Below are 13314 nucleotides of genomic sequence, written 5' to 3'. Positions count from 1 at the left end.
TCAAGTGCTGCAGATTTTAAGAGATGCCAGTATATCGGCATTTTGTTCCATTACAATTTGTTCGATATTCTAGCAATGCATGATGCGACGCTAAATTGTCGCGTTTAACACCTGCAAATGACGCTGATCCGAGCCCGGTTCGAACTCACTATCTTTGATACGGAAGGACAATAACTGCACCATTGCGGTCAGCCAAGTTGATCTTTCCTGTTTAATGAACTACAAGTCCACCTAGTGAGGAAAACAATGGCAAAATACCTCACTTCTGTCCTTCCCCAGTACGTCCCATTCTGCTGTGATGGGTTTTTGTGATTTTCCTATAACTGCATAGCCTTTGGTGGTGCTGGTTAAGGGTCCAACGAGCCTCTGGGTTGATGGCCTAACAGACAGAGACCTCCATCTAATAACTAGTAAGATATGAATTTTAATTTCGAGAATGTCAATGAATATTTGTTCAGTTTCCCTAAATATATTCCTGGGAATGTGCACAAAAACGTACGTAACATACACATTTCCTGTTTAAAAAGAAATGTTGATGAGGATATAGATGGGTCTGTCCTGCTGGGCTATCATTACAACGCCACGTAACATAAGATTGGATCAGTGTGAAATGAAAGATACAGTAAATAATCATTTCAGTACAATTTTATTCACAAGTGACCAAACAAAACTACAGTTAGAGACTAATTTCATCGTAGTGACCAAGATATTCTTTGTAAACGTGAAATCGATGTTACTCGTAGTATTGGTGAGGGGAGTATGGGGAGGTAATAGACTGATTCAAACTCAACACAACGAAAATGACTTTAAAGAATAAAGTCGCCGCTGAATTCACAGAAATTCAAGGTAAGTGTCGCGGTGTCTGGTTTCAGGTTCGGTGTAATTATCTTATACCTTTGCTGTTCGGACAGATAAAGGAACTAATGTGCACTTTTTCGTGGGACTGCATGTGTAATATGCACTGGCCGGTTCACCAAGCGACACGAATGTAACCCGAGCATACGCGAACAGTGCCACTCCGAATCATGCCATACAAGTCGACGCGTGTGCTTATATAAATCACAATTCCGTACGAGTATAGATTCAGAAGCTCAAGTATTAGAATATTACGTTTTAATCGTACTCCAAATCTTCTTACAATGACGCCAAATAGGAAATTTCCAAACCGTGTGTTAATTTTCATATTTCCCTGCATCAAGCACTTTCTGTTCTAATTGTCGTAAGCACACCGCAACGGTACCATTATGTCAGGATTAAAGTTTTATATTCTATGATATAAAAGACCGTCACTTTCACTCAAAAGGAAAGCTTACATAATCAACTTCATCAAAACTTCGTGCCAAATAGTCGTAGGGCATTGTTTTAGTACCATCATCTCGGGTTAAGGGGATGCTTCTAACGGTTCGGTACCTCGCATGAGAATAAAATTGCCGATTTCCCAAACAAATTCTGGCTATTCTCTAGCCGTTTCGTTTGATATAGTAATTGTTAATTTCAGACCAACCCCAGGCCATTTACCTGAAAATATTCACTCTTTTAAAGTCTAGGCCCACTCTCTATATTTAATTGAGGCACATAGAGCGTCAAGTTTTCTCCCGTGTCCCCCGTTTCCAGTGATACGATGCCTCAACCATTCGAATTGGATCTCTAGTTCTGAATCTATAAGGTCCACTATGAGGAACTGATTTTCTTTCACTAAAATTCGAGTGAATGTAGCCTGATGTCATAAATGTAGTCACTTCAGAATAATAAGCAACCTCATTTGGGTTATTTTATATAGTTTATACTGTTAACAACCTTATAAAGGAAGTGGCATTATGGTTAATATTATTCTGACGGGATGTACGCGCTAGTTTACATGATGCAAGTCTATAGATCAGAATTTTGCGCTGTCACAGACTCATATTTTTGCCGGCTCTGTTCTACTCTAAATAATATGGAGTCACAAGTCGTCTTCAGAGCGGAGGGATGAGGGAGGCTCAAACGCGATAAATGAGTTTGCTCTGCTTCAACAACACATGATTTGAGAGGCTGGAGCAGAAGAAAATTATGATACTGGAATTTTTGTTTCGTATATACAAATTAGGTACGACGATAAATACGTAACATTACCATAAAGTAAAGAAGTGCAAGCGGTGGAGTAGAGGATGAAGGCAAAGTTTAAACATTAAGCCAAAGTTTCTGGCAAGTAATACATAGCAGGCTGCTGGAGAGAAGTATCGAGCGAAAGATCGACTCCAGGGATGCCAGTAGATACGATTTATTTCCAACACGTTTCCCCACGGGGTGTGGAGCAACCTTCTACCCGAGACTTCCTTCTATTTGGCCAGATGAATTGATGACTTTCTTGGAGGATGAACAAGAGAATGGGAATTAATTTCATCGAGGTTGCTTTTATTGCTTCATACAGTACCTGAGTACATCACATTTTCATAGATTTAAGGATCATATCTCCTTCAGTATACTTGTTCAAATGTTGAGTGTCTTGGCGTACGTAGCTTTTCTTTCAAAACCTTGATGCTTCAACCATACCATTATAGTGCAATGTTAATCCGCAGACGTTCTTTGTTTAAGTCGATAAGTTATGTAAAAAACATTCGCTTAATATGGAGAAGTTATCAAAATATACTGTGGACTGGAATAGAATAAGCCAATAGCTTTTCTCCACTACAAGATGGAACGTGTCTTCGATCTAACGGTAATGGTTGAGAACGAGTGGGTTAGTGGAAGGTAATAATAATAATAATAATAATAATAATAATAATAATAATAATAATAATAATAATAATAATAATAATAATAATAATAACTACGGCACAACATATCTCCTTGCGTGCGCTTGCAGTCAAATATTACGCCTGCCTCGTAAGCTTCTCACTAAGAATTATCAACAACACATAACCACGCCAACATAAGATGAACTCGACAATCGAACTTTTAATGGAACTATTTTGTGTGTTTAACAATTTGATAATCATTTCAACAGAATAAAAAAGCAACTGAGCTCCAGCATTTTAACAGCATTCTTCGAATGTTATCATGTATTTTAACTTGACGTATTCGGTAACCGGAAAAGTATTTTAATGTGTATTAGTGACTTTGTATATTTTACTTATCTTATAAGTATTTTCGGCTGATGATGTCAAAAGAGAAGAAGGACGATACATGTCCCGACATTTGCTAATGTCATCCTAATTAAACATATTTATTTAGTATTGCAAAGGTGGAAGCTTTGATTGTACATTGAAAAAGTATACTAAAGTGAATACGGCCTTGGGAATGAAATTCATTTTCTCCAATAATAATAATAATAATAATAATAATAATAATAACATCATACATACATGCATCATCATTTTAGACCGTTATGCCTTTAAGCGTTCAGTCTGCAAGCCTCTGTGAATTTACTAAATGTCGCCACTATCCTCTATTTGCATCTAGTGCTGTGGTCCCATTTAGTTCTATACCTCTTATCCTTAAATCATTAGAAACTGAGTCTACCCATCGTCGTCATGGTCTCCCTCTACTTCTCTTACCAACCATAAGTGAGTCCATCATACTCCTACGTAACCTATCCTCATCCAGTCGCCTCATATGACTTCAATACCGAAGTCGCTTTATGCGTACAGCTTCATCCATCGACTTAATTTATAACTTAGACTTTATCTCCTCAAACCGAGTGCACTCATGCCATTGTTCCCACCTGTTTGCACCAGCAATCATTCTCGCTACTTTCATCTCTGTTACTCTAATTTCTGAATAAGATATCCTGAGTCCACCGAGCTTTCGCTCTCGCAATGCAAAGTTGGCATGAAGACAGACCGATGCAAAGATAATTTGCTCCGGGTGTTGACTTCCTTCTTGCAGAATACTGTTGATCGCAACTGCGAGCTCACTGCATTACCATCCCGGTAGAACACACATCCTAAATACTTGAAATTATCTACCTGTTCCAGGTTTGTATCACCAATCTGACGTTCAGTTCTCTCAGATTTCTTACCTACTGACATCGGTCTGTTTTCAGACCAACTATGCTTTACGGGAGCGAAAGCTGGGTGGACTCGGGATATCTTATTCATAAGTTAGAAGTAACAGACAGAAAAGTAGCAAGAATGATTGCTGGTACAAACAGGTGGGAACAATGGCAGGAGGGTACTCGGAATGAGTAGATAAAGGCTAATTTAGGAATGAACTCGATGGATGAAACTGTACCCATAAACCAGCTTCGGTGGAGGGGCCATGCGAGGCGAATGGAGGAGGATAGGTTACCTAGGAGAATAATGGACTCTGCTATGGAGAGTAAGAGAAGTAGAGGTAGACCAAGACGACGATGGTTAGACTCGGTTTTTTAACGATTTAAAGATAAGAGGTATATAACTAAATGAGGCCACAACACTAGTTGCAAATCGAGGATTGTGGCGACGTTTAGTAAATTCACAGAGGCTTGCAGACTGAACGCTGAAAGGCATAACAGTCTATAATGATAATGAATGAATGAAAGAATGAAATGAAATGAATGAATGAATGAATGAATGAATGAATGAAGGACATCAATTTATTTCTTCGGAGGTTAATTTTCATAACATAATCATTGCACCTATTTGCAAGTTGCAAGATATCAGACTGCATGATTTCGGCACAATCTGCCATTAAGACCAAGTCGTCAGCATAGGTCAGACTGCTTACTACTGTACATTTCCACCTAACTAAAACCCTCCCTACCACCTTATGCATTTCAGCACATGATGCATGTAAACTACGAACAACAAACGTGATATATTACTGCCTTGTCTAACCCCTGCAAGTACCCTTATCCAAGAACTCACTCTACCATCAATTCTCACTGCAGCACAATTGTCAACATAAATGCCTTGGACTGATTTTAATAATCTACCCTTAATCCCGTAGTCTCCCAGTATGGTGAACATCTTTCCCCAGGTAACCTGTCATATGCTTTCTCTAGATCTACGAAACATAAACTCAACCGTCTATTCCTCTCGTAGCATTCTTCAATTACCTGGTGCATACTGAAAATCAGATCCTGGCAGCCCCTCTGTGGTCTGAAACCACACCGGTTTTCATCCAACTTCCTCTCAACGACAGATCGCGCCCTCCATTCCAAGATGCCAGTGAATACTTTGCCTGATACACTAATCAGTGAGATACCTCGATAGTTGTTGCAATACTTCCTGTCTCCTTGCTTATAGATAGGTGCAATTACTGCGTTTGTATAATATAAAGGTATTCTATGAAGCCATTTCATCCCTGCCTTCACCCTATATTTCAAAATTTCAGGTATAATTTCAACTATTCCTGCTGCTTTATGACAATGAAGTTTATTTACCATCATCTCCACTTCCTCAAGCGTAATTTCACCAAAATATAATAATAATAATAATAATAATAATAATAATAATAATAATAATAATAATACAAATTTAATTACTTTTAACACTGTGCTGTCGTGGATTAAGCATTCAGTAGAGCAGGGCCTCTCAGGGTGCATGCGCGTGGTGCATGCACTGTGCACGGTGCAAAGGACGACTTCGCTTGGTTGACCAGAGTGCAGACCCCCCACTCCTCGATTTGGAGCAATAGCGCTAACTCTCTCTTCCCTCACGCCTGTCTCGCTCGCTCCGCCTGTCTCCCTCTCCCCCACTTGCGCCGTAGCGCTCCAAATCCGGGCTGAGTTGAGCCGAGTATAGCCGAGTAGAGCCGAGCATAGCCGAGTAGCCCAGAGACGAAGCGTTGATCCGAGCCATACCGAGCGGCACCGATGCACAGTGCACGGAGCTCTTGCGCCTCGCTCTGCACACGTGAGATTTTGGGCGTTTGAGAGGCCCTGCAGTAGAGGGACGATGCACTTCATATTCACTTTGGAAGACCTCCAGTTTCCATAAAGTTACTAATGAACATCGTTTACACCCCCGCTTGAAGAGTCTATGTCGTGTTACACATCGTGTCTAAGTATCTGACAGGTCAACGATGTATTCGAAGAATATAATAATAGGTAGTTTATATGATGGTACCAGTAGTTTGGAATACGTGGCAAAAGTTCTGGTGACATCTGAGTGTTTTTTTCTTCTTTTGATTTACGTCGCACCAATACAGATATGTCTTATGGCGACGATGGGATGGGAAAGACCTAGGAATGAGAAGGAAGCGACCGTGGCCTTAATTAAGGTTCAGCCCCAGCATTTGCCTGGTGGGAAAATGGGAAAGCACGGATAACCATCTTCAGGGCTGCCGACAGTGGGGTTCTAACCCACTATCTCCCGATTATTGGACACTGGCCGCCCTTATGCAACTGCAGCTATCGAGCTCGGTAGTGTATATTTTAAGGATCAGGAAGTAAAAGTGAAATTCCTCGGAAAGTGTCTATCTCCGATTGACGGCAGTCGTTCAAGATATTATGTTGATACTGGTAACAAATAAACTGAAAGTTGAATGACAAGGCCATTTCGGTCGCTAAATTCTGGAAAAATCGGATGACCAGTACACGAAAAGTAGTAGAAATAACAAAAGTCTGAAGGAACGAAGACAGAAATAAGTAGTTGCGGTCCTCTTTATATCTCCTTCCATTGATTCCAAACAAGGTAATTCCCAAACCATTTAGTAACACTTCATATTTCTGTATATCCAGTAACTTCTTATCCATCGTAGACCCACCGCAATGGTACCATTATGTCAGGCGAAAGATCCTGTATTCTATGATATTATGGATATAAACTTGAACTCAAAGGATATATTGCCTGGAAACGCCTTTTCGTTATTCCACGGATGAGGCTAGATTTCCAGGCTATTATGCCTTCAGATAATGAGAACGAACAAGATTATACAGTCGCAAGTAGTTGGATAATATTTCACTTCTTTTTATATGACATTACAGAAAGGACACAGTTGGTACCGGTAACTGGCTACGTGAGGAAACAGATAGAATTAACCGAGGTGTAGGAGGAAATTTGGTTTTCTATGTTTCCAAACTTTCCATGCCTGAAAGAATATACGAATATAAATAGCTTGATAAGCTTAGAGAATAAGAATTTTCAAAGAGTAATCAATGGAAACATGCAGAGATCAGGTGCACCAAGTTTAAAAATTATACTGCTCCACAAATTTAACTGAAATTATTGATAGTGATTTCTGAGTTTAACATAGCAGTTTTATTCATTTACTGCAGACTTTTGGAAGTTATACACCTTCAAGTAATCATCCCATTTTACTGTAGGTATACCCTAATAGACCAATTTGGGTCCAGTCAATAAAGTAATAGTAACTTATTCGATTTCACGACAGTTTATAATTACGAGATGGTAAATTGCCAATGTGATCTCATGCGTTAATGTAATCTTTAAAGCTAACCGACTATCCCAAGTATACATAAACTCGAGCACGTGATGCAAGTACCTCATAAAGGATACTACTTAGCTGTATCGAGAAAGTATTGCCTGCGAAGCACAGAAAATACCTTTTAATAAAATCACACCGAGCTCGACAGCTGCAGTCGCATAAGTGCGGTCAGTATCCAGTATTTGTGAGATAGTGGGTTCGAACTCCACTGTCGGCAGCCCCGAAGAGAGTTTTCCGTTGTTTCCGATTTTCAGTCCGACTCGTTGGCTGAACGGTCAGCGTACTGGCCTTCGGTTCAGAGGGTCCCGGGTTCGATTCCCGGCCGAGTCGGGGATATTAACCTTAATTTGTTAATTCCATTGGCACGGGGGCTGGGTGTGTGTGTTGTCTTCATCATCATTTTATCATCACGACGCGCAGGTCACCTACGGGTGTCAAATAGAAAGACCTGCACCTGGCGAGCCGAACCCGGCCTGGGATATCCCGGTACTAAAAGCCATACGACATTTCATTTCATTTTTCCCATTTGCACACCAGGCTGTACATTAAATAAGGCCACGGCCGCTTCCTTCCCACTCCTAGCCCTTCCCTGATCCATCATCGCCAAAAGATCTATGTGTGTCAGTGCGGCGTAAAGCAACTTGTAAAAAGAAAACAACTCATATTATACGTTGGTAAAGTGAATGTTTTGAATCCATCATAAAAATAACATAGATTACACTACCAAGTGGGGAAAATGTCATGAAGGTCATGGGTCAAAACACAGAATGCTCCATTTACGGTTATCGTAAGTCTTATATTGAACCGTAAACTTTTTATGAAGCCATATGTGTATGTATACAGTCTGTAAATGTTACCGAGGTCTAATTCAATACACGGTGTATCTTTCTCTAGCCCCAAAGCAGGCCTCAACTCTCGCTTTGAAATGGTCATATGGGCAAGGTATATTTATGTGGAATGAGCTTGATACATATTTCATCTGATGAGACAGTTAGGTAACTGTTTACAGCAGTGTCAAATGAGCAGACCAGATGATTTTCAGTCCAGACCCACATATTTTCAACTGATGGAGTCTGTAAAGGTTACCGAGGTCTAATTCAATACTCGGTGTATCTTTCTCTAGTCCCAGAGCAGGCCTCAACTCTCACTTTGAAATGGTCATTTGGGCAAGGTATATTTGTGTGGAATGAGTCCGATACATATTTCGTCTTATGAGACAGTTAGGTAAATGTTTACAGCAGTGTCAAATGACCAGACCAGATGATTTCCAATCCAGCCCCACATATTTTCAACTGATGGAGGTTTGTGTGAATGCGCTGATGTTTTCACGAACACCTTTATCTATATTACTGCCCAAGGTCAATACGCCAACCTATGCCAGTAGCACATTTCCATGGCATCAAATGGTTTCTAGTCCCCGGCATTTACAGCCCAGGCCTCACATACGTGTAAGATATTTTTTCTCTTTTTTGCTAGTTGCATTACGTCGCACTGACACAGATAGGTCTTATGGCGACGATGAGACAGGGAAGGGCTAGGAGTGGGAAGGAAGCGGCCGTGGCCTTAATTATGGTACAGCCCCAGCATTTGCCTGGTGTGAAAATGGGAAAGCACGGAAAACCATTTTCAGGGCTGCCGACAGTGGGGTTAGAACCTACTATCTCCCGAATACTGGATACTGGCCGCACTTAAGCGACTGCAGCTATCGAGCTCGGCGTGTAAAATATTTAAGAGAAGATTTTATCCATGTGTATCTTAGTGGAATTATTGTCTTGTTCTATCATATATTAATTAACTTCAGTTAATGATCTATTTCCTTACGTCATTTTAAGATCTTTCCACACAGGTGATTTCTGATCCACCTGCTCAAGATTTGACTTCATGCTCTGTGGTTCTCTGTCATGTACGTACGATTTGGACTTGTGGAGGTTGAGTTCTAGTGTACAATGCTATTTCACAATGTTATTAACCCCTTTCGATCATTAGCACTGCATTATATTCAAGAAGAAAAGTGTGACTAGTAAGACACAACACCGATTAAGTAACTGTTATTATGTAAACAAATTTCATTTACCCATTTGTTTGCTGAGTAACTGTAGCTGTAATTCAGTTCCTTCTCCCAATACCTGTAACTATGTCTAGGTTAACTTTTAAGTGTAACTTAACAAACTGTCTTTCTACCCCGCCCATATAGTCTGTGTATGAAGTTTTATTAGAATCTGAAATGCAATAAAGAAGGAACTAGGGAACGGATTCTAATACGAGTGTCATTTTCTGGGAGGTATTCACTATTCCACGTTGGTGGCACATTCCATTTGTGTCGCGGTAGACTTCAAAAATGAAAATAAAATATAACCGGAAAAGAGCCGAGAATGTCAGTACTGGGTGCTTATTTGTGAATTTGTAGGAAGCTGTTATATTAAAAATCTAGTTCCCAGAACAGGTCTGACGCTGTGCGTGGAGTAGCATTCAAATCGCTCTATATATCCTCTTCCAGGTGTTCACTTTCTAGTCGGAGTGAACATAAAAAAATTTCAAACAACTTTTCACAAAGGCGACGAAAGTTTTCACAGCGTGAGGAAACCAGAAAGTAAATGAACTAACATACAAGTCACTCAGAGGAAAGATATCGGGTAATATAATTCCTCTTCCATGTTAGTTTACGAACGTAAATTTACACACTACCATAGATTATTGAGGCCGGCCCCGTTGTGTAGGGGTAACGTGCTTGCGTCTTACCCGGAGGCCCCGGATTCGATTCCCGGCCAGGTCAGGGAACTGAGGGCTGGTTCGAGGTCCACTCGGCCTACGTGATTTGAATTGAGGAGCTATCTGACGGTGAGATAGCAGTCTAGACAGCCAAGAATATATATATATTTTTTTTTTGCTACGGGCTTTACGTCGCACTGACTCAGATAGGTCTTATGGCGACGATGGGATAGGAAAGGCCTAGGAATGGGAAGGAAGCGGCCGTGTCCTTAATTAAAGTACAGCCCCAGCATTTGCCTGGTGTGAAAATGGGAAACCATGGAAAACCATCTTCAAGGCTGCCGACAGTGGGATTCGAACCCAAGAATAACTGCCGAGAGGATTCGTCGTGCTGACCACACGACACCTCGTAATCTGCAGGTCTTCTGGCTGAGCAGCGGTCGCTTGGTAGGCCAAGGCCCTTCAAGGGCTGTACTGCCATGGGGTTTTGGTTTGGATAGATTATTGCGAATCAATGCCTTCAACAATCGTCATGTCAGGTGCAGGGATCTGAAAATGCGTATTTTAAACAAAATAAAACATCTCAGCCATCCTGGAAGTGGTTTTCCGTGGTTTCCCACTTCTCCTCCAGGCGAATGCCGGGATGGTACCTAACTTAAGGCCACGGCCGCTTCCTTCCCTCTTCCTTGCCTATCCCTTCCAATCTTCCCATCCCTCCACAAGGCCCCTGTTCAGCATAGCAGGTGAGGCCGCCTGGGCGAGGTACTGGTCATACTCCCCAGTTGTATCCCCCGACCAAGAGTCTGAAGCTCCAGGACACTGCCCTGGAGGCGGTAGAGGTGGGATCCCTCGCGAAGTCCGAGGGAAAAACCGAACCTGGAGGGTAAACAGATGATGATGATGATGATGATAAAACAGCCAGTACACAAATTTGAAAAAATAAAATTGCGCATAATGAACAAGCCATCGCAGGGCAACGTAAGTGCGTACAGGCACAGGACATGGTAGCATAAAGAAAACAGCAAAATATTATAACGCAAGACGCATTTATTGTAAGATGAAGAACACTTGCAGAATGCGCTCCTGGTGTTGGACCACCCACAGAATGGGAGAAGACGACGATTCTGTTGGGTACGGACGCATATAGATGTCAGATGCTCTCCTGAGGAACATCCTACCAAAGCTGGCGCAATGAACCTCTGGCAGAATTTTTGTCTAATCTAGTCCCAAACGTTCTCGATGCGTGAAAGGTGTGGGGACCTTGCTGGCAGAGGAAGCACTTTAATATCAACAAGGTAGCCCAGAGATACCTATGCTGTGTGAATCCTGGCATTATCCTGCTGAAAAATGCAGTTATCAAGTTGCAGTAGGAAGGAAAGCCCGTGCGGTCAAAAAATATCTTGGAAGTAGCGCCGGTCCATCAGGCTTCTAATCACCACCACCGAGGAGCGGGTGTCGAAGGATGTGTCGCCCAACAATATGTCACATGTAGTTGTGGTGGTGTGTCACTCTACAATGCTGCCCGTTCTGACAAAAGTCCGCATGTTATTTTCGGTGATGCTCAGGTCATGAAAGTAGACGCCGTAGGGATACCGCGATTACATACCCTGCTCTGGTAAGCATCTGAATATGGTAATGGTGGACACAGGCTGCCATGGCCTTTATGTGAATGGTGCGCAGTAATGCGTGGAGTGTATACAGCCCGTCACATGATGAGATGATCGTCGTTGCTCATACAGGAGTCGACTGGAGCCTGCTCAAGTCGCGCGTGTAACGTCACGTTTCCGTTGCGTCCTGCACCGACGTACAGCGTAGTCAAAAGTGTTCAAGTGGTGAGTAATGCACAATGCGGCACAATAGAGTTCTTGTACATCTGGCAAGGACTGAGAATCATTGTATAATAGAATGAATAAGCAAGGTGTAATAAATATTTTCGCCTATTCTGCCTTCCTCAGCATTTACAGTAGTACTTCGCCGAAATTCATTGGCATATGAAGAAATTACAAAGTGGAAAATGACATAGAGATTAAAACGAAGTATGAGAGTTGAGAGTGTTATGTACCATTGTCAAGATGTCCGTGATGAGGGTAAAATCTTACCTTAGTTTTAAGGAATACTAGCCACAACTTCGCTGAAACTATTTAAAATATTAATGTGACGACACTTTCAAGACACACCAATTACTATAACCATACTTTAAAATAAAGGAATAATCTAGAGTACCACTTTTGCGAAAATCATTAAAATAATGCAACAATTTATTGCTTGTATTTTTACTTTAGTACAACGTGCCAGTACACATTTTGCTGTGGCGAATTCCGTTGGTACGAACTGTTAGTGCGACGGGCAATGTCCATGGTACGAGTTTCCGTGTAATTGCCTGACTGGTATGAACGTGCTTTTTTTACAAAATGAAAAAAGAAGTGATTGGTATGAACGTATTTTTACATAAAGAAAAACAGAGAGATTCGTACCACTTACTGGCACATTAAACAACCCTACCTCACGGCCACTGTGTGACACTTAACGATTCTTCAGTTTCATACCAGGTGAAACGGTGATCAACACATAACATTAAAATATTATGCAGTGATATCTTTAAATATAATTTATTGTTGATGAAAAATGTAACGGTAACAAGATTACCGTGAAGAGGGTAACATCTCGTCTTATTTATAAGTGATCCTACCCACAACTTCGCTGAAACATTTTAAAAGTAAAGTATGACAAGATATTCCTTCCAAACAGCATAATTACTACGTTGCAGTTATTGTACAGAGAATATTGAAAGACTTATTTTCGATTAATTTTTTAAAGTTTATTTCTGTCTGTCTCTCACCACTGGGTACCGTGGTTCAAATCCCGGTCACTCCATGTGTGATTTGTGCTGGAAAAATCGTGGGCGGGACAGGCTTTTCTCCGTCATCTTGCATTCCAGCAACTTTCTCCACAAACATTTCATCTGTGAATCATTAATCATTCCCCGAGAGTAGTGCGACAGGCTTCGGCAGCCGGTACAATTCCTATCCTCGCCGCAAGATGGGAGCCTCATTCATTTCATCCCTGACCCGGTCACTGATTGGACAAAAGGTTGTAGGTTTTCATTTCTTCATTCAAAGTATATCATAAATAGAAACATTTTATCATACCTTTTAATAATCTTTATCTTCCGAAATATTCATGTCTAGGAAGTCTGCTTTCATTGAAACACCTCTTTTATTTTGCACATAGATGAAGAATAATTTAGCATGAAAC

Source organism: Anabrus simplex, chromosome 1 (assembly GCF_040414725.1).
Source record: "Anabrus simplex isolate iqAnaSimp1 chromosome 1, ASM4041472v1, whole genome shotgun sequence".
Lineage (NCBI taxonomy): Eukaryota > Metazoa > Arthropoda > Insecta > Orthoptera > Tettigoniidae > Anabrus > Anabrus simplex.
The sequence above is the reverse complement of the archived record's forward strand: the minus strand, read 5'-3'. Positions refer to the sequence as shown.